The 22,920-nt window shown below is 37.2% G+C and overlaps 1 protein-coding gene across 4 annotated transcripts in view; it reads right to left on the bottom strand.

The window, feature by feature from the left end:
* The window catches only part of ZNF385D (zinc finger protein 385D), a 448,489-nt gene that overhangs the window by 25,227 nt on the left and 400,342 nt on the right, over positions 1 to 22,920 (bottom strand). The window lies entirely within an intron of this gene.

Raw genomic sequence — 22,920 nt, 5'->3', positions numbered from 1 at the left:
ATTAAGGTGAAGTTCCGGAAAATAAGTGTTGCAGTTACCTTAATAAAATAGACTGAATCCTATAATAGTATTTTGATTTTATTTTAGAATATGATTTTGATTTTAAAATGGAGTTATAACAGCTATGAGAATATAAAGCACACTAAGGCCCTTAGGAATAGGTAGCTAGTATGCTGTGTGCCTTGAACACTGTACGAATCGTTATGGACTCTGAATTAAAACAACGGGTACTGGTTATGGATCTTGAGTCAAAACAATAGGTACCAGAAGATACTGGGTTTGGTTTGGAAGATCATCCAAAGAAGAAATGAGCATGCACAAGGATGGAGTTCAATCAGCGGACACAGTGAGGAAGACTATCGACGAGCACCAGAGGACCCCCATCCAATATAACCACGCAGGCATTAGAGACATTTGCATATGATAGTGATTTCCAGGAAATAACATGCATATGCTAATCATTACCCTCCCTTCATTCTATTCAAATCAACTAGTAAAGATGACCATTGATTTCTGTAGAATAGGAATATAGGTAAGGTGAGGCAATTGAAAGCCAATCATTACTGAGGTCAAATTAAACTTTATGAATTTTGTTGATCTTATGTAACCATGACTCTGCTGAAAAAGTGTGTAATTATGTTGTGCTTTGTACCTGTCAGTGAACACGTCTTTAGTGGAATTATCCCCCATGTTCCCCAGCACTGGAATAAAGAAGTGCCTGCTTATCTGCTGTGTGTAGATAAGTTCTATTTGCGATTGCGACCGCTAACAGTTTTGGTGACCCAGATGGGACATTGTGAGTGAGACTGGACGGGATCGAGTGCTGATCGAACTCCAGCTGGCACCGAGGAATTCTCGGGGAGAATTATCGCTCTCGACCCATAAAGCTCCTCGCAACATTCCCTGGAAAGGTAAGGCACTTCTTTTGGAACATTGGAAAGCCTGCCTGTCAGATGGAGCGAAAGTTCCGTGTGGTTGAGGCTAGGGAATTCCTGAGTTGTGGAAGCCTAGGCGCCGCCTGTAAGGAGAATACGAAAGTGTCACAGGGTTGGCAATAGTGTAAGTGGTGAAAGGGAATTAAAGGAGAGAGGCCTGCAGGACTCCTTGAGAATAGGACTCTCTTGGGCACTCCTGGGAACTTTCCCAGAGGGACTCCCTATCTCAATTGAGTCACTGTGAGGAATAAGGCAAGGATTATTTTAAGAGGGTCTGGGCTGTTCATAAATCGTGAGAAGTGGGATCTTACATGGAACAGAGTATACCGGGGTGCTAGCACCTCACTGGTATACAACTGGTCGGGAACACTTCGGTGTTCATTCAGATACTCTCTGATTTTGATATGGGAAATTGTATTTTTCAGATTCTGTAATTTGTCTCTGTGCTTCTGAATCTTGTAACTTCAGTCACATAGAAAACAATGAAACGCTGTTGAGGCTTTCATACATGAGTGATTGAGACGTGCAATTACGCAAGAAGCGAGTGTGGAGCTTTGATCCACAGTTCTGTTATCACATGAGGGGTGCAGCCGGAGATAAGCGAAGTGAAGGGATGAAACATGGGGGAAAAAAAAAAAAAGAAAAAAAAAAGAAAAAAAAAAAAAAAAAAAAAACAACAAACCAAACCTGTGGTGGTTTGCTCGGACATTTAAATTCCCAAACCTGTTTAAGTTAGGAAGTAAGAGTTCTATACCAAGAAACTCTCCCTTAAGTTGCCTTTTAGCTCACTGGAAAGAGATGCATGATGAATTAAGCAAAAGTCAATTTATTGAATTTTATTTAATCATGAATGGTCATTGTATAAATTAGAAGATGGAGAGATGTGGCCCCTGAATGGGACCCTAAGTTATAACACTATTTTGCAATTAATGTTATTTTGTAAAAGAAAAATATGGTACAAGTTTCCATATGTAGATCTGTTCATTATCTGAGAGAAAAAAACATAGTGACAAAAATAATGTGGGTTGATTAATCAAGTAATGTCTCTTGTGATAAAGGATAAAAAGGTTCAGGAACCTTTTATGAAAAAAAAAAAATAACACAAAGCAAAACAGGGAATTAGGAAGCTGATTGATAACTTCTTGAAGTATAAGATTTTAGAAGAATGTGGGTCAGAATATAATACCCCTATTTTACCAGTACGGAAGACCATGGGTGCGTATAGATTGGTACAGGACTTGAGAGTTATAAATCAAATCGCGAAAGACATCCACCCGGTAGTGGCAAATCCGTATACCTTACTGACTGCCCTTAAAGAAACATATCAGTGGTTTACAGTGCTTGATTTGAAAGATGCTTTCTTTTGCATATCCCTGGAACAGGAAAGTTGTAAACTGCTTGTTTTTGAGTGGGAGAGCCTACAAACAGGGTGTAAAGTACAACTAACATGGACATGACTACCCCAAGGATTTAAGAACAACCAGCAATCTTCGGTAGCCAGCTAGCAAAGGAACTGGAAATCTGGACAAATGAAAAAGACAGTGACACTGTGACCAGAACACCTGCTCTTATAGTATGTGGATGACATTTTAATAGCTACTGAAGAAAAGTCGGCCTGTATTCAGGTAATCATTGAACTTTTAAACTTTTTGGACTCAATGGATATAAGGTGTCTAAGAAGAAAGCCTAAATAGCAAGCCAAGCTGTAATATATTTAGGCTTTGAGATTTCAAAGGGACAGAGGAAGTTGGGGACTGACCGAAAGGAAACAATTTGTGCCATTCCTGAACTTCAAACCGTGCATGAATTAAAAGCATTTTTGGGAATGTCTGCGTGGTGCCGTCTCTGGATTATGAATTATGGCCTGATAGCCAAACCATTGTATGAGGCCCAGAGGTCTGTTCCTTTCATGTGGGGTCAACAACAAAAAGAGGCCTTTCAAAAACAAGCTCTATTGTCAGCACCGGCTTTAGGATTGCCTGATTTAACTAAAGACTTCCAGTTGTTTGCCCATGAATGACAGTACTTTGCCCTGGGAGTCCTGACCCAGAGGATGGGAAGCTGGAAGAGATCGGTGGGGTACTTTTCTAAACAACTGGACACAGTGAGTGAAGAATGGACTTCCTGCTTGCAGGCAGTAGCAGCAACAGTAATATTGATACAAGAAGCCAGAAAGCTCACCTTGGGAAGAAACATCATGGTTTATGTTCCACATATGGCTGTTACAGTGCTTGTCCTTACAGAACAAGATGATGTGGTCCTAAAAACAACCAACCTTGTAAATCCTTCAGTTTTTCTAAGTGCTTCACAGGAAGAAGAAGGACCCAAGCATGATTGCATAACGACTATTGAGCATGTGTATTCCAGCTAAGAAGACCTGAAGGATGTCAGTCTTGAAAACCCTGAATGGGAGTGACCCTGTTCATGGATGGCAGTAACTTTGTACAGCATGGGACTCGCTGCACAGGATACACGGTAACAACTGAAAGTACTGTGATAGAGGCAAATGCACTGCCCAACACTATGTCAGCACAAAACGCAGAATTGATTGCCTTGACATGAGCTCTGGAACTAAGTAAAGGAAAGAAAGTGAAGATATGGACAGATTCAAAATATGCTTTTGAAGTGGTTCATGTCCATGGAGCATTATGGAAAGAATAAGGACTCTTGTCCTCCCAGGGGGCAAATAATAAGCATCAAAAGGAAATTTTACAATTGTTATTGGCGGTTCAAGAACCAGCCCAAATAGCAATCATGCACTGTAAAGCGCATCAATATGGAAATACAAAAATAGCAGAAGGAAATAGATTGGCAGACCAAGCTGCTAAGATTGCAGCTAAACAATGAGGGTTAGAAATGGCAGTAATTCCTACTAGAACTGTAATTCTCCCTAAGGAATCACCAAAATATTCAGAAGAGGATGAGAAAGTAGCACAATTCTTAAATGCAAAGAAAAATCCAGAGGGATGGTGGGCAACCTCTGAAGGTCAGGTGATTGTGCCCCTCCCATTAATTATGAGAGAAATACTAACAGGTAAAACATCAAGAATGCCATTGGAGTGTAGAAGCCCTGGTGACATTCTTGAAGAGGCACATAGTACCAGTAATAATGTTAGAAATGGTTAAATCAGTTGCTGCAAAGTGCAAAGTATGTTTAAAGAGTAATCCAGAGGTACAAAAAGGGTTCAGATGGGTAAATTAAAAACAGGAGTAGAACCTGGTGACTATTGGCAGACTGATTTTACAGAATTATCCAAATGCCAAGGTTATCGGTATGTTCTGGTTGGGGTTGATACCTTTTCTGGATGGCCAGAAACCTTAAAATTGACTCTGAAGCATGATTAAGTATCTGAATTTTGTTCTGTAAATTTTATAGTCTGTGATGGTGGAAACATGGATGAAGGGAAAAAAAAAATCATTATCAGGCCTAGTACAGGTGACCAATAGTGTTCATAGTGCTTGGTCTGACATACAATTATTTGAAACATGAATTGACCCTTAAAGCAGAGTTTAATTGAATTATTATACAAGTAGAGGCAAGGCAATGAGACAAGTCATTAAAAGATCCACCATCATATGACAATTTGGTATTCAATGAGACCACAATTTGAATATGTGAAAGTATTGAGTATGATTATCGATACTTTCAAAGGGGGGAAATGTTGCAGTTTTTATGAATTTTATGAATTTTGTTGATCTTATGTAACCACGACTCTGCTGAAAAAGTATATAAATATGTTGTGCTTTGTACCTGTTGGTGAACACGTCTTTGGTGGAGCTATCCCCCATGTTCCCCAGCACTGGAATAAAGAAGTGCCTGCTTATCTGCTGTGTGTAGATAAGTTCTATTTGCGATTGCGACCACTAACATAAGCAGTATAACAATCTAAACACTATTCACATCAAAACAACTCCTTCTATCCTCAGTCTACACTTGTTAGGAATTTATAGTAGAGATGATATTCCAACACTTCAAATGCTACAGCATGCAGTAGAAGATGCAACTTTGAGATGATGAAAGAACTCTTAGACATATAGTACAAAGAATAGACTTCCCAATTTTACATGATGAGGCTAAAAATTCATTGTGGTAGTGTAGGGCCACCATTAGCTATGAGAGCAAAGCATTGGGCGTTTTTTTAATATAAGCAGACCCCAAAGATATAACTGCTTCTTAAACTCTGCACCTTTTAGGGTTATATTTTAAATATTGGTTTAAGTTGCTAACCATCCATAGCACTTACAAAGGCAGCCTGAAAACAAGTAAGAGTAGAAAAGTCAGAATGGAACTTTGAAAGCAATCAAGCAGCTTCCTATTTTCTTTTATTTCTTTCTAACCGGAATTTAAAAATACTTTTAAGGGAAATAAACCCTGGTAGTTTTGGGGTTTTCTTCCCCATAACATTTGTTATATAATTTTGTGTGCCCTTTTATGTCTTCTCTGTCTACTTTTCCTCTTATGGAAAAAGCTAATAAAAAGCCTCATATAATAAGCAAGCAAGCGACTACTTAAAATCCACTTACTGCCCATTTCAATATGTAATCATCATCACTGTCTTCATCAGGCTGTAACCTCTTATACTTCATTGACAACACAATTTAGCAGTGCCAGAAAAGATGATCTGTATTAAAATGCCTTCTAGTTTTTCCTCCTTTGGGATCTAAAGACATAGCCCACAATAACTAACATTCCAGCCCTGTATTAGGTAAGATTGTGACTGCACATGGGATTTCTTCTAACATGTTGTCTTAAGCAGAATCTCAGAGATCTTGACGAGCTTTGGAAAAACTGTGTATACTGATTTCAACCTTCCAATTTCTTCTATTACATAGTTTGCATCACAGTTTACATTTCTAGGTTCATTGCAAACACATAAATAAGGCTTGTGAATGGATTTTTTCCCCTGAAGAAACCATCATAGCTTTAAGTCATTCAGTGCATGAATTTGAGAGCTAGCAAGCAGGTTTTTCTAGTGCGTTAATCACAACTTAGTCAACTGATCAATGTATCTCTCTGCAGACTTAAGATTTTTGCTAATTCTACAAAAATAAATAAGATTGGACCATAAATCTCCCATGCTTGGTAACATCTTTCTTTTTGTGACTTCAGACCATAACAGCTGTTTCAAATGTCAGCAGATAGGGCAGAATTAAAAAGGATAGACAATATGGACAGGGGAATTGCAGATCTAACCTGTCTGTGCCTAAAGCCAAGAAATCTGCAGATGGATAGCTGATTATCAATTCTTTTATCTAAATTTATTAATACTTTTAATCAGTCCAAATGTGCAGCTACCACAGTGCCAAATGAGATGAGTCCAATAAAGATCTCTTTTTTGCTCTATGGGGATACTGAAAAAATGCCATGTAACAATTGACATCCTAGGAAAAGCAAGTTTTAGCAAAGTATTAGGATAATCAGTGTTTTTAAAAAAATATTTTTGAAATTAATCCAGCTAGGTTTTATAGAGTGCACTCATCCAGCATTTTCCCATCAAACACATAGTTTATAAATAAAAAAACCCCAGGCTTCTCATTCCATTACACATAGGTGAAAGTCTTGAGAGCTGATTACCTCATACCTCTGACTGCCAAGTTAGCCTCTGAATGCTTTCATGACCTAAAATATCCCTTAATTCTTATCAACAGTAATCACTAAAACTAGAGAAGTACTTTGTATGATCTCACTGTTGCTGATTTAGTATGATAGATTGCTGAAGTGATTCTGTTAAGTTTGCCACTGGTAATACTGGTCTAAGACATGACATAATCAAGTCCTTCCCAAAGGAAGAACCAGCCCAGCCACTATAGGCTGAATTTGCTGTACCGGAGTCCTGGTTACTCTGCTCGTTTATTCAAATGCAGGTTGAGACTACAAATCAGAATTTTTCTATAAGTTACACTAAAAGTAGAACAAGAGAAATTGTTCCTAGAACAGCAAAGTCTATGAAAAAGTCTCAAAAATGGGATTTTGCAACAGATCCCTTCCACAAAAATAGTGTGTTTTTATCTTTCCACATAATCTTGTACATCAGATTATAATTACTGGAACTAACCAGTTGAATTTAAGGGAGGATGACAATACCTTTAGGCCTAAATTGTGACCTACCTTTTCTTAAATATAATTTCTCATACCTGTTAGCAAAGTCCATGTAGTTCTTTATATGTGTTTTTTCCAAAACAAATGCTTCAATGATGTTTTTTCTAAAAAAAGAAAATAAATAATGCCAGCATCCATACAATAACAAACCAATCTGCATGCAAGATGGAGGGGAACAAATGGTAAATATATTTTTTTTTCTGTTTCAAGCTTCCAGGAATTAATGTTTGCATCAGCAACAATAAATCAAATGATTTTGGAAATTATGAAAAATATCTCAGCAATGTTCTTATAAACTGGAAACATATATTTAGTTCAAAACTTTATCTGCTCAGCCTTTTAAAAATTTCCACTAATCTTGTCTATATATGCTGCTTTTTTCCCTTTGAACTTTAAGGTCTTTAATGCTTTTTCCTTTTAGATTCTCTTCTTCTTCTTCCTCAGCCTAACAGCTCAGTAATTCACAGGCTTTATGACCAAAGTCTTACACTGCAGTGGTTTGTATCACCAGTATGAGCAGCTGCTGTTAAATCACCTGTCAAATTTGCAAAATTCTCACTCAATTTACCCTGAATGTCAGACTTGCACTTTTTGCCCATGTTTCTGTTCATGTTGTTTACACAAGGGTTCTGCTGGGACCAATGGACGACTAGCTTGAGCTTCATGCACAGATGATCCTTTAATACCAACTGCCTCTCTACTAGGAAACGTAGAACAGAACAAAATTCAAATGTAGGTTGATGTTTTATGTACTGGGTTGCATGATCCATTGATTCATGTATGAAGCAGACAGCTTTGCTTCTGGAATATCTAACTGGAAAGCCAGCAGCCCAACCTATTGTGCAGATATCTTACAAATTCATTAATTACTGTGCAATATACTTATCTGTTTTGGAAACAATTTTATCACTTTCCATATGTGGAACATAAATTGGCTTGCATGTGCAATATGCCAATTTCTATGAAAACACATTAATCAGTGTAAATCAGATAATGATGATAAAATCTTGCAAATTGTGTTTACAGAATTTCATCCCAAAATGACGGTCTTTAATACAACTTCTTCTACTCCAGATCAAAGTGTCTAGAGAGTCAATGAGATCTTATTAAAACTATTATCAGTTATGGCAGTTACATGAGGTCTCTTACAATTTTGGAACAGACCTCTACAACAGGAGAGGTATAGGAAAATAACGGATGCTTTAGGTCAGAGTTTTTTAAGTCCAGATCATAAGAAGAGGATTACATAATCACTCCTATATCACATAACCAAGAATGTTCCTCCTGGATGCCATGGCACTAGCGGGGGACTGAAAACTCTTCAGCATTTCCTCAGTTTTTATCTCCCTCCCTGCAAACATAACTGGATTGAAATCCAGATCTGCCAGACCAAATAAATTCAAATAAATTCAAGGTGAAAAGCCCCAGGTTTGGTCTACAATTACCACTATGAGTTCTGAACATAAATTTTACAGAGAAGTTCACAGAAAATATCATTAGTTGCAATTCCCCTTTAGTAAATCTGTATCACCAAGAGCTCTATAGGTCTTTAGCACTGAATCATTGGTTTTTAGAATGCCCACTCCAGCTGCACAGTCTAGGATGCTGCATTATTTTATAAACAGCTAAATACAAGCCAATATACACCCCCCCACACATAATGTTTTACTATTATGAAAGAATCTTTACTGCTTCCCAAGTGCAGTTTGTTGTGCAAGGAAGAGAGTTTTCAGCCACTGACAGTGATTTTCACCTCCTTTTAAGGTATACTTAGCATTTTGAACATGTACCATGTTAGTGCTATAATGTCTGCAATAAAATGTGATAGTGAGTAATATGTAACAACTCCATTTGTGAATCCATCTGTCAAGGACACACCTCACTACTTACTCTCTGAAATATTAAATTGTTTACCTGCATGAAGAAAATAACTTTTGTTGTTGTTGTTTTAAGTAACTACATTTTTGTCTAGTTTTATATTAGTGGATGAGCTTGCCTGCTTTCCTCTCTAAATCACTGTTTTACTTGAGCACTCCTGTCCACAAACATGACAGTAACAGCTAGCCCTTCTATATTTGAATGCCTCTGACCTTTTAACCAAGTTTAGGACAATGTTTCAAACTATCATAATAGCAGTAGTAGTAATACCTACAATATTTTTTTTCCTGATTTTCCAGACTGAAGTATTGACCATGATATTGTAAACTACTCTTTTGACAAAAATAGTGCACAGGTATGGTGCAGTTTGGAACATCAACTTCTTTCTGTACCAGGCGTTGAACAAAATAGTTTGATTTTTTTTTTTCCTAGTGCTCCAGAGGTGGTGAGGCACTTCAGCACTTAGTGACAGAGGGATCTCCTTGCTCATTTTAAGTGACATATTGAACTCTGAGCTTCCTGACAGATATGTCAAGCCTACTTTCTGTAAGGTTTTATTTTTTTGGTTTCATTGTTGAGAGTTGGTGGGCAATAAGAGGGTTTTTCATGGTTGAAATACAAAGTCTGGATTCTGGTGCTGTACCTACACCCAAATAGTAATAAGTCTGAATAAACACTTCTGAGGCTAAGAAAAGACAGCTTTTTTACTCATAGACTTTCCTAGCATGTATACATGATATAATCAGAATGACTAAAATACTAAGACTTCACATCCCTATATGCCTGCAGCATCATGGAAAAAGAAAATAAACCATTGTTCTAACAGTTTTAGAACTTAATTTGCACAACCTAGCTTATACTACCAAGCTTGTGTACAGGTCTTTGTAGGATTTATGCTGTCACCTGAGAATATTAAGAAAATGTGGAAGTAGCTGTGCTGTGGGAATGTATAGGAAAAAGTCTGGAAGGCTATTTACGAGAAGCAGGCTTTATGCAGAGATTTTAAAAAGCAAAGGATATAGGGGTTATCTAGCACATGTGAAGAGACAGATGTTCCAAGAATAGAAGTTAAATAAAAAAGCAGATGCCAAAACGTCATGGAACAAGACAAAAGAATCTCCTAGAAGGCAAGCTGCACAAAGCCCAGGGCTGCAAGTGTTCAACAGGGAAGGAAACAAAGACTGAAGAACAATTTTCTGTTTTTGATGGAAAGCTTTTGATCACAGACTTGAAAAATACATACATTTGTATCACAGAAGATGTTTGTGTCATGTTTATCTTCACTGTTCAGGAAAGGAATATCACAAGTGGCAGATCCAAAGATGCTGCTCACTATTGTGTACTGACGAATGTAAAATACAAGAACTCCATTTTGAAAAAACATTAACATTGCTATTAACTTAAAAAATAAAAACCTTCCACCAATCCTTTCCTCTATGTTCATGAGTTTTGAACACAGGAGGTATTGTAAGTCACATTTTCATTTCCTTTTTGAACAGTACTCAGACATGGTACTGACTATATTCTTGGATGATTCTATACTGACATATATATCATATAGTGCTGGAATATTTGTCTGACCAAGAAGATATCAACATCATTAACAATCTTCACCTATGAATGTACAGACATTTTTCTATAAAGAATTTTCATAGATAGTATAAAGAAGTTGGTAAGTATTTGATGTTGAATATCAGGTACAGCACGATAATTTGTTTTCACAATCCAAAGATCAGGCACATGTTTCTTTGCAAATTCAGACAGAAATATGCCTACCATTTTGGAAAACCTATTTTTTTTTTTTTTAGATGAAGCTCTCAGATGACAGCTTAAATTATTTATAAAGACATAATAATAGGTGTTTCAGGCAATAACTGAGCAAAACATTTTCTGTGAGAGAACAAATGCTGTAAAGAAATTTGGAATTAGTTGTTCACAGTCTTAGAAATTTCTGTCCTGCATCAGTAGGAAAAAAGAAACAAAAAAGTCAGAAGTGGTTTAAAGGTCTATAAACATATTTCTCGGGTGTCTGAAGGTAGAATAAAAAACAATAATTAATGGATCATTAAAAAAATAGAAGTTCTTTGATGGTAGCAACCACCTGAAACAATTTTCCTTGAGATTACACTTCTTCCTCACTGAATACATCAATTACTCTATCTAGACAGCAAATTTGGCTTAATTACCCGTTCTCATCACAAGCACTGATTTTCCTGTGTTTAGAACAGGGGAAAACTTTATCCTTTATTACCCAAGAAGCAGGACTTGTTGACAAAGATTTAATGCATTGAAACACAAAATTTTACTCCCTGATTATCCAAAAACAAAATTTAAGACATTTTGGAATGAGATCCTAAGTATTTAAATAGTATCTTTATTGCAGAAGACTGCAAAGATGAAATAATTCACATATTATCATTCATAGATATTTTAACAAGTGAAAACTGCTGACAAATTTTGTTAATTTAGTCACACAAATAGAATTTGGCAATCCAGAGGAATGGGCTATCCTGTCATTTAAGCTAATCAATTATGAAATTACATGAAAATCAAGCCTATTTATCTACAAGAAGTACAGGGAATTTACCTAAGCAAGTATTATCAAAATAGTGCAATAGTATTTCAGTAAATGAAAAGGTTTGAGTAAGACCTTTCTAATTTTGAGTATCTTTCTAATAAGGCAATTCAGTGGGTCTTTTAATTTACCAAATAAGTTATGTTTATGTTAAGAAAGTATAGACTAAAAGTTATCCTACGATAATTAGAAACTCTGAAAATAGAATCCAATTAAAATTGACAAATACAGAACTGAATATTGCATGTAATCTTTCATATCTTAATTTTGTCTTGCCCCATAGGATGACTTTTGTTACATTCATGGGGTAGGTGTCACTAAACCTTTAAAGAAGAAGTAGAAAGAAAGAAAAAAAATATGCTTAAGAAGTTTTTAAATCTCTCTATTAATGTAAAGTTGGTTTTGGGGTTCATTTTTTTGTTTGTTTGTTTGGGGGTTTTTTTGTTTTTGTTTTTTTTTTTTTTTTTCCAGATACCTCTTCTTTGATATGATATGTCAGAAGATTATTCTCTCACAACAGAGAAATTAACAACTTAGTTCCTTTTTTGCCCAGATGGCTTAAATATTTCCTTTTTTTTTTTTTTTTTTTTCAGAAGGATGGCCAAATAATATAGCACTAATTATATTCCCAAAGCCCCAGCCCCTTTGAGGCAGATATTCCAGTATCTTTTGGTAACAGTGTTGTCCAACAGAAACCTTTACCTCCTATCATGCATGGAATCCCAGATGCCCTCTCCATTTCCAGCTTAATGGATAACAGATGTCAAGCTCTTCTCTATAAGTGTGACTCTTAAGATAGTGACTGTGCTTCTCCTCCAGACCCAGTAAAGGGATTTCATGGATGATTCGAGAACACTATAATGACTTGCACATGCCGACTCACTTCTTATTGAATATAGTCAAAAGGCCTATGACCAGTAGCCTTTTCAATCCAATACATTTATGTAAATCATACTTTGAGGTTCATTACAGTCTTACAAACATCTGGACAAGAGAACATAAACTAATCAGCTTTCAAGGAGATTTAGAGCATGCTAATAATAAAGAACATGCCTAATACATACTTGGAGCACGTGATTTTACTGGAAGCAATAGGGGTAGACAACGATAGCATCTGTTCTTCTATACCAGAAAGATTTACCAGTTACTTTCATCTTCTGGCAACATGATTTTAACTTCAGAGGAAACTAACAACTTTTCATTACAGTTTTAACCTATCTGCATTACTGATTGCCTGAAGTGACCAAGCCAACTCTAACATTAAAACCCCACCCTCATCTAAACTCAACATTGCGTGTTATATTACTTGGCCTACATTACCCGCACATGGGTATTTCAACCACTCACAGAGAGGTAAAGACATTAATTAAGTCTGTGCACTTTTGAGAGAGAGAATGGTCGGATATTACACTGAGCCACAATAACTGCCAGTGGATCTAAAATCAAATTGGCTCTATTTAAAATAAAAAATGCATGTAACTCCTGCCTGTGTGTTAAAATACAACTTGCTGGGCACAGGATTTTGATAGTGAATGTAAGAATCCACATGTTAATCTGGCATACATAATGTGGCCATGTTCTAGCCTTGAAGTGTTTGATTGAACATCGCACTTTCCAGCAATCATGAATTGCTGACTGGAAAAGAACTGAAGCTTTCATTCATAAGACTACATTATTTTTCAGGGATTGCAATTGGACAATCACGGCCATGGAGGCTGAAACTCAGAAGCTAAGAGAGTTTATATATACTTGTAATATGTTAACACAAGTGAAATAATATAATATAAACTGACAAAAATACCCATGAATTAAGAGAATTTCTTATTAAAAATACATTTCTGAAAAATCTGGCAGTTTCCTACAGAAGTCTGTGAAGTGTTTGTTTATACTACTTGACCATACTATACCTGTTCCTATAATAAAACATATATTATTGCAAAAATGGTCCTGTAATTTTAAAGCAAAGCACCATCTCTTCAGTGTAAAGAGACTATAGTATCTGTCCTATCCTAAAATGTGACTGTCTGAATAAGCATGTCAAATCTAAACTATGTTTTAAACCTTCTGAGGTAACCTGTATTGCCTGAAAGATTTATACAGTTCTGATATTGGTTATCTCATATTCCCAGCGAGATGTGTATCAGAGCTGGAGGATCAGCCTGGAACTTAGGCTCCATGGCTTTTTTTTCATGAGGTTATTAAATATTTGGGGTCTGAGGTGAGAAATAAGTCCTAATATAAATAACTAAGAAGAAGGTTAAAGAGTATACATTTTTAATGAAAATATAATTATTTAAATATTTATTTTCTTTTTCTGCAAAGAAGGAAATACACTGAGCACATTCAGTGCATATTTAAATGAAAATGAAACCAATTTTGAAATATAATAAAAATTATTCACTATATGTGTGTATATAGATAATTAAGTCCAGTCTCTGCAGTTTCAGAGTCTGAAATAATAAAAGCAGAAGAATGAACAGTTTTTTATGGAAGACTTGCCATTAATTACCATGAATTTTTCACTGTGGAGTCAGCTATCATTCTGTCAAAATCATATCTATCATATTCTTTCTTTCCCACAATCAAAAAACCTGCTCTAAGTTCAGATGGCCTTCAGACATCTCTGGGGGAGACATTTTTATTCATTCTAATTTGCTGGACACACACTCTACATTTATGCCAGCAAAAAGCCCTATTGTCTACAAAATTAAAACAACTGAGATATATGCTGTTCCTTCACTTTACGCATGGCTAAAGATTTACTGAGTGATGTATGTGAAATTTTCTCTCCACCCAAATTATGCAAATGAAAGATAACGTCAATACTGAGAAAGAGCAATGAGTGAGGGGGGCAAAATGGTCAGCACATAAGCCTCTTCTTGACAAACTCTTGCAAAGTTTCCTTTTGTATGGTCTCTGACCAGCTAGTCTATTTAGTAGTCAGTTTGGTATTACAAACTGCCCTTTTGGCAGTTTAAACAATTTAGTAATGAACGTAAAAGTTAATCCTTTCTTGGAGTGTTGTCCATCACCAACATTCAAATGCTTACAGAAGGTAGCAGGTCTGCCATGTGGCAATGCCTTTTTCTTAAATGAAAAAAGAGCCCCCCCTAAAGCTATTAAGGATTCAGACGGTGAAGCCCTCTGCAAGGAAGGGACCATGCGCAGTGCAACTGCTGCACCACAAAGCAGCCAGTGCTGCTCAACATCAGCCCTCTGTTAATGTCACGCAGTCCAGTTTCATTATGTCACTGAAGTGCACAAATGAGAAATACACCACAAACGTTTTCAGTTGAGAAAAACGGCACTCCCCAACATGTCCATTTTGACAGGGGAGAGGCTTAATGAACATCTCTTAAATATTCATTAAATTTTAATTTTCTTTTTGTTTTTGATACCCACAGCTTGCTATTCATAAGTCTTCAAAGCTATCCCTTATTTTATAAGCACAAAACTGGTACTGTGAGAATGGTGTTTTAAGCATTTTGGAATGCCGAATCATTGGATTTTTAGAGACACTAATACAATTAGTTCACTACTGGTAACTTCTTATTGATATGCTTATTGGTGCAATGTGGTTAAAAATTACTGTATAGCTGAAACATCTTCTCCCTTCCCCCCCCCCACCCCCTGCCAAATCTTAGTATAATTTGTTTTGAAAGCATTGAACTACTACAGTGAAGTCACTTTTTGCTGTAAAATTGTGTCAACCCTCGTGTCTGATTATTTCACAGATTTTTAGTTTCTGATTCAAACTTGAATAAAATTATGTGCTTAGCTAAAGTGTATACTGAGCAACATCAGATGCATCACAGATAGCTAGTGATTTTTTTTAAATGTAGGTATTTATTTGAAATGTCCAGTAAACACTCAGAAAATGTCTGTATAATATAATAGGAATTAGCAAGTTACATTTGCCTAATAGATGTTAAAAGGGGTAAATTCAAGTATGTAACTCTGCAAAAGTATGAAGTAGGCCAAAAAAAGTCTTGCAATAGAGAAGAGAAATAAAAATATACCTTTTAATACTTTGACATTGTTTAAAGATTTAATACTTTAATACAGTTGTGATGGATACACTTGACCCCTAGTTGTAATGTGGTTCAGGCTGACTAAGGAGCAACAGGCCTTATGCCCTGTGGTGAACCTGCAAGCTGGAAAGTTCCTGGCTCACATACAAGGGAGTGAAGGTGCCTCAGAAAATATTTCAAAGAGTGGCTTCAAACCCCAAAAATGCAAGATAACCAAAGTACAAAACAAGATACCAGAGCTAAAATGAAGCCATCTATCTTGTATATTCTATTGACTAGCAGCCAACTACTTCACTCTATAAATACTACCAGAAAGATGAGCCCAATTTGACCACTCCCTGAATTGCAGATGGACTGTATGCCATGTGACTCACCCCTTGAGCATGGGCACCTCTCGAGGTTTGAGATCCCTTACCTGAGACTAAGAGATCTTTCCTTGTCTATGGCAGAGATATCCCTTACTCATGGCAGACCCTTAGTAAGTGATTGAATTAATACTAATGAAACATTACTAATCAATGCAGTTACTCAATATTATTATAAACTCAGAATAGATAATTCTTTCAGACATAAACCATTGTCCAAGTTTGAGACTAAGATTGCACCTAGGCTCCATAAGGAGTTTAGAAAGCAAGGGGGTCCACTTCAAACCTAGTGACTCAACAGAAGGGTCTTCCTTACCCTTTGTATTTCTTCCACTAGACATAAATGGTCACCCAAGTCTGAGACTAAGATTGGACCTAGCCATACCTAGACTCCATTACAGAGTTTAGAAAGCAAGGTGGTCCACTCTGAACTTTGTGACTCAACAGGAGGGTCTTCCTTATTCTTTGGATCTCCAGTCTCTGTGTGAATCATTCTAACTTGATTCTAACTCAATTTTCCTTTATATGTTTCTTCCATGCAGTAATTAATAAGGTGATCCTTACCATCAAATTTACTGAACCTTGGTAAACCACTGTTAAAACTTTGTTAAATTCCACTGAACTTGAACTCTGTCAATTTATTATTTTACCTCAATAAAACAAATTGCTGCTTCTCTCTTTTGAGTGAGGTGCATTCCACTCATCCATGACAAACTGGCATAGTTGGCAGCATGGCAAGTAGTATCACCAATTACTTATGGAAGCATGGAATAATCCTGAGTCCCAACTTCTCAGGATTATGGCATGATTGGGAAGCTGTGAAAGAACAGCTAAAGGTGTCCAGAGGGCATATAAAGTTTGGAAAAGGGAAAGGAATTATTTGAAAAATGCTAGGTACCTGTTTAGAAGCTGTTTATCATGATAGGAAGAATAACAATAAAAGGGAGAAGGACCTAAAAGAACAAATAGAAGGCAGAATGGCAGCTGAATTAATACTGTCTTTGAAAATTGAGCAGCTGCAGAAACAGTTACAGGAATAAAAGGATCAAAAATAAAAGTTAGAAAAAAATGTTGAGATTATGCTTATGCAGGCTCCCCTGACATTGTACAGATTAGAAAATGAAGAGTATCCCCTGAAGAATGGGATGGGAAAATATGGATTAACCCTGATGATAGCGAACGGGGGAAGATGATTCTTTGTTTTCTTCCAATTCCCCTGAATATAAAGCCAGACCTGTCATTAAAACAGAACAGTCTGAAGGACATCAGGGTAGTGCTCCACGATATATTGCGTGAATCGCTCCCTGGAATCTGTTACAATTGGCAAATTGACAAGAAAAATACGGCAGAAAGTCAAATGAAACTGAAACGGAGTATTTGTGGTGAGTTTGCCTAAGTGGTGGTGACCAAATAATGATGAGTGAAGATGAAGCAAATGGCTTTTGGGGTTCAGAAGTTCTCTTAAATTTAGGGCCCAACCCAGCAAATGGATCCCATTCAATCATCATCAAAGTAGCTTATTGGGCTGGGGGAACAGATGCCATGGAGCAAAGTGAACCCTCCATAATCCCCCTAAGATCTCTTAACGAGCTCTCCACAGCCGTCACAAAAGCCACCTGCATACAAGCCATGCATAAATGAGAATCCAATGATATCCCAATATCTGCTACAATTGATTGTGCAACGCTAAAACCGCTACTTAGAGGAGCCCTGGCAGTTCTTAAACCCTACTTACTTAATTGCAAAATGGGATGAAATTAAAAGAGACACAGAACACTATGAGGGATTAGGTAAAATGATCCCCACAACCAACACCCTACCTGGGCAGAATTAATGCACAACACTGTTAACTATGCCCATGAAATAGGGTGGGATGATCTGTTATCCGAAAGATCAGACTCAAGACCCTGAGCAGGAGATCATTGAGTGTGACCAGTAAAACAAACACACCCACAGGGAACAGGAATTAGACCAAGGGAAAATATTCCTAAAGACTCACAGGCAGAGTCTCGGGAGTGGAGAAATGAACTGTGGAGGAAAGCATTGGCACTACGCATTCCCAGAGCCGGGACAGCCTACTGACATGACCCTGAGTCTAATTCATGTGTTTCAGAAATGTGATGATTGAAAAAGGAGAGAGCATACTCCAAATACTCTGGTTCCATCGCCAGCTCTGAGAAAGAGTAATAACCCTTTCCTCCCCCTTAGGGATGGATTGCAAAGCATGAAGTCAAAAACCGAACAATGCCAGGATGGCAACTAGGCCTGCCTGTCAGGCAAGTAGAATCCTATCAATGGATAAATAATAATGGCCCATATATTTTGATTCCAGTTGGTCCCTGATCACAATTGGTAAAATTCCTAATAGATATAGACGTACAAATTTCTATACTAACACAACATGATGCCAAGCTGATTGGTGTACGACCTGGACAGCAAAGAGTTAAAATCACCAGAGTGAACAGAACAAGTGCTATATTCCAAACTACAAAAAGTTAATTTATGGCTCTTGGTTGAGAAGCGCATGTTGTTTACTCCACTCGCTTTGCAGTTAAAGATCACAATGAAAATATTTGGGGTTTTGATGTTTTGAATGGCCAAACCTGGCACTTGCTGGACAGCAGTGTGTGGTTCTTCAGATCAAATGTCGACCCTAACCCTGATAGAAATCCAGAGGCTACAGTGCATGTACCTCATGCAGCCCCTGCACTCCTTGATTCAAAGATTATTAATATACCACAATACCTGATTCCTGCTCTGGCACAAAATGGAATTTCAAAGGTAATAGTAGACTTGGAAAAATGGCACATTATTTCCAGAACCCACTCCCTATACAATTCACTGGTCTCACCAGTCCAAAATCCAGATGGGAAATGGAGTCTAATAATTGATTACCGGCGCTTAAATGCCAACACAGCCCTGCTAATGGCTGCAGTATCCAATACTGCAACTTTAACAGCCACACTACAAGCATCTGCACACCCATGGATGGCAGTGCTCGATGTGAAAGATATGTTCTTTATGGTCCCCTTACAGAAGGAAGGTAAAGAGAAATTTGGTTTTACTTGGGGGGGGATACAATACACCTTTAATAGGCTCCCACAGGGATATAAACTTTCACTCACAATTGCTCATGCTGTACTTGCTGAACTTTTACAGACAGTCTCATTCCCCCAAGATGTGAAACTGTACTAATACACAGATGATATTCTAATGGAAGGAACTTACCCAGAAAAGATGGGAGAAGTGGCAGCAGCAGTGTGGCAAGCACTACCTAGAGTAGAAGTTGAGATCCTACCCAAGAAATGTCAGGGACTAAGATATCAGGCAGTGCAGTGATTCCTCCAGATGCTTTAAGAAAAACTGAACAGTTGCAAATGCCCTAATCTACGAAAAAGTTACAGCAGCTAATGGGAACTTTAGGATATTGGAGATAGCACGTACCTGGATTTTCTATCATTGCTCATGTGTTATATTCACTTTAACAGAAAGGCAAACCCAAGGAGTAGAAATTAGACCATAAGGAGAAGATAAAAACTTTGACTGAATAATTAAAAACATATCAGTCATTAAGACCATTACATCCTTATGAGCCCATTATAGCTGAATGGGGTTTTGCTGAACATGTTACTTACAGTAACCTGTTTCAAACTGGCCCTGACAGACCAGGAAGACCTTTATTATTCAGCTCAACTGCATTTAAAGAGACAGCACAGAGATACTCTGAGTGGGAAAAAGGACTTTTGTCTTTAGTCCATGCAGTGAAACAAATTGAGAAAATACACCAGGGATAACCTGTACAAACCAGAGGGCCATTTCATTTTCTAGAAGCAATCGTAAAGTGGACTGCTCCCCCAGAAGGACCTGCACAAAAACCTACCATCAGAAATTGGTATGCCTACCTGATAGGAATTGCAGAGGAAATTAAATTAACTGAAGGACATACTAAAGTTTCCAAATCATAGATGCCTGTAAATGCAGATCCATTAGCATTACAACAACGTTTTAAGCCCTCACCAATTTTAAATGTATGACTGAATTTCCAAACACCTTTCCTGGAATTCAGGAACTAGGAACTGAGAGCTGAGCAGTTTTACATGTTCTCAATTAGATCAATATTGAAATTAAAAATCCCAGAACTCATATGAACCTCATATTAAGAAATAAATATACTCACTCTGAAATAAACAGGAAATGGGTTATGAGAAAACTTTTAAGCTAATTGCAATAAACTTTACAGGATAGTCCTGTAATTTAAGCATTATGCTGGCTTTCCAGACAAGATAAAGACCATTACATGACTGGGGCCCATGTAATAAATTTCAAAACCAGGCATTTATCACGCGCTTTTGATCATCTCATCCCTTTCTCTGTCTGCTTATCTCTCTCACACAGATCTGTGTACACCATTCAAACCTCTTCACATCTCCAAAGAGCAAAGGTTTGCTAAAAAAATCCCCACAGCACCACAGGCAGAGGTATCTACTTCCATTCTCTCAAATGTGGAATAACAAAATTTCTCCACAAAAAATACTAGTCTAAAATGCAGGACAGTTAAGCAATAATGCATTTAAGATCTTTGCATCACTGCTGTGGTATAAACAGTAATTTTATACCACTTGAAAGGAAGCAGTGGTCCACCTATGTCAACATGCTGTTTCAAACAGTAGCTGGCATGATCAGTTTGAAAGGAAAACCAACTCAAATCAAATAAAAACAAAGTAAATTAAAAAAAACACAAACAAATCCTACACCACCACCAGTTCAGCAGGGAGTATCCCTAAGCAAGATCATGGTATTGTGCCTAGAAGCTGCCTTATGTCCAAAGCTGTACAGAAGGAGAGACAGCTTTTGCTTTGAAACTAGCTAAATTCTTAGACAAACAGTTCTCTAAAACTTCAAACCTGTACTTTTTAAAGCTCTTTCAAACAAGTCTTAGGTCTAGCCACAACATTACTTTCTCCCCTTCTCCCCTGAGATACAGCCTTCTATAAAGAAGAAGATTTTGCATAGATATTTAAACACGTTCAGATAAAAATCCCCAACAACCTAAACTCAGGACTGTAGCTTTAAACTAGTCAGATCAGGACAGAAATTGTTTTACAGATTTTAATGCAGGGTTTCCATTTAGGACCACAGACAGAAAATAGAGCAAGTAACCCTATCTGACATCACTAGCAAGACAACAAAAGGCCATTAAACAGGGCAGCCTCCAGAAGTGTGTTTTTTAAACCTGTCTGATACCAATGTGGAGTTGGCAGAATGCTATAATTTCAGGATGCGTAGGGCGTGATGGAGAACTTGCAAAGAGCAAGGGGGGATGAGTATTGTAAACAAACAGAAACAAGAATGATCCTGTCTGGAATGGGAAAATCTCTTTGTACATCAAAATACTAACCAATGAGCAAAGAATTCTTGCCTACATTTACTGCTTATCTCCTTATATCGTATTTCAGCTATTGCTGTTACGTTCCATTGACATAATAATGTAAGGGCATTTTCCATCAACTCAGTAAAAACTGTTGGATTGCAAAGACTGAGCATTAACAGTGTCACTGGATGTTCATCTCTTCTAATCCCAGAACAGATGAGTTCCTTGAGTTCCCGGCTCTGTGTGCATGCCCTGATTTTACCCTGAGGATGGTCCTGGTGCAATGGTGAAAATACTGACTATAAAATTACACACTAATGGGGCCTGACCACTGAAATTACAATCCAGCTACAGTTTGAGCATCAAAACAAGCAAATGACAAAAATCATAAGTGTTCCTGATAGACTAAAATTTGATTCCTAAAACTGCTTAGAAGAAGGAAGTTCTGGTATTATACCTGCCAAGCAGTGTTGCCTGCTATTGTGGTGAGTCCATTCTCTTACAGCCTTTTGGAATTATTGAATTTGGCATTTAAATCTCAAAATACGCATTCTGAGAATCTGTTCAGAGGCACATGCTGTGAGCAGGCCTCACTACACATCAACAGCTCAGCCAAAAATGGTCACCTCCTTTCAGCACCCCAGCTAGTACGAGAGGCTCCCACCTGAAGGTCCCTTTGGGGGATATCAGCATAGGTCCCAAGCCCTGATACATGCTTCCTGAATTAAATTAGTTACATTAACTTGACACTGTCTCACATACACATCTGCTAAATGTACTGTTGTACCTGCATAAATTAGCAATGCAGACTAGTATTTTCTATAAACTTTTCACAATGGTGACTCTGACTGTATGATTAGCCAGTGCTTAAACCACTGAATAATGCTGATCATTTCAACGGGTCTTCAGCTTTTTATGGAAAACATAAATAATAAGATGTTCATATGTATACACATGTATACAAAAATGTACACAATTTCTGAAGTTTTTTACATTTTCAGGCCATTTTTCTCACCCAAAACAAAAAGGAAAATAATTAATGCAGCTTTATAGTTGAAATATTCTGCTTGAAATAACTTGGAAACCAAGCCAAGCCATATTTACCACTATCTATAATATTCTGATGGTACAAGCTGATCAGGTATTACATTTTAACATTCATCATCTGTTTTTTAGCCCTTTTACTACAACTCTGTCTCAGGATTTAATGTGCATTAGTCCTCACTGTCTACAGCATATTAGAAACCTGAAAAATAACATTGCCTAAACAGCTTTCTTAGTTTAGTTTCAGTTTTGCCAGGCTTTCTGCATATGTGAGTCCTCTGAACATGATTCATTCTAGTTTGGCTTGCTGTGAACCTTTTAAATCTCTCTGTCTTTTTAAGATCTTAGATTATACATGTGCTCAAAATTGCATACAGCTGTCCAAACACAATCTTAAAAGCCCCTTGGAGCATTAAAATAATTTTCCCTGTATTGCGCTCTATCCTCCTATTTAACACTAACAGTGTTCTATTTGCTTTTTTCTCTTCATTTATGTATAATACTGAGTTTGATTCCTTGATTGTCTACTGTCACATGCAGATATTACTCCTCATCTGTGTTTGACAGGATGTGCCTGTTAGTGTATATCCTGGCTATTCTAAATCTACTGCTCCACTGTTT

The sequence above is a fragment of the Tyto alba genome, unplaced genomic scaffold (assembly GCF_018691265.1).
Source record: "Tyto alba isolate M040663 unplaced genomic scaffold, T.alba_DEE_v4.0 Super-Scaffold_38, whole genome shotgun sequence".
In the NCBI taxonomy this organism is placed as follows: Eukaryota; Metazoa; Chordata; class Aves; order Strigiformes; family Tytonidae; genus Tyto; species Tyto alba.
The sequence above is the reverse complement of the archived record's forward strand: the minus strand, read 5'-3'. Positions and strand labels throughout refer to the sequence as shown.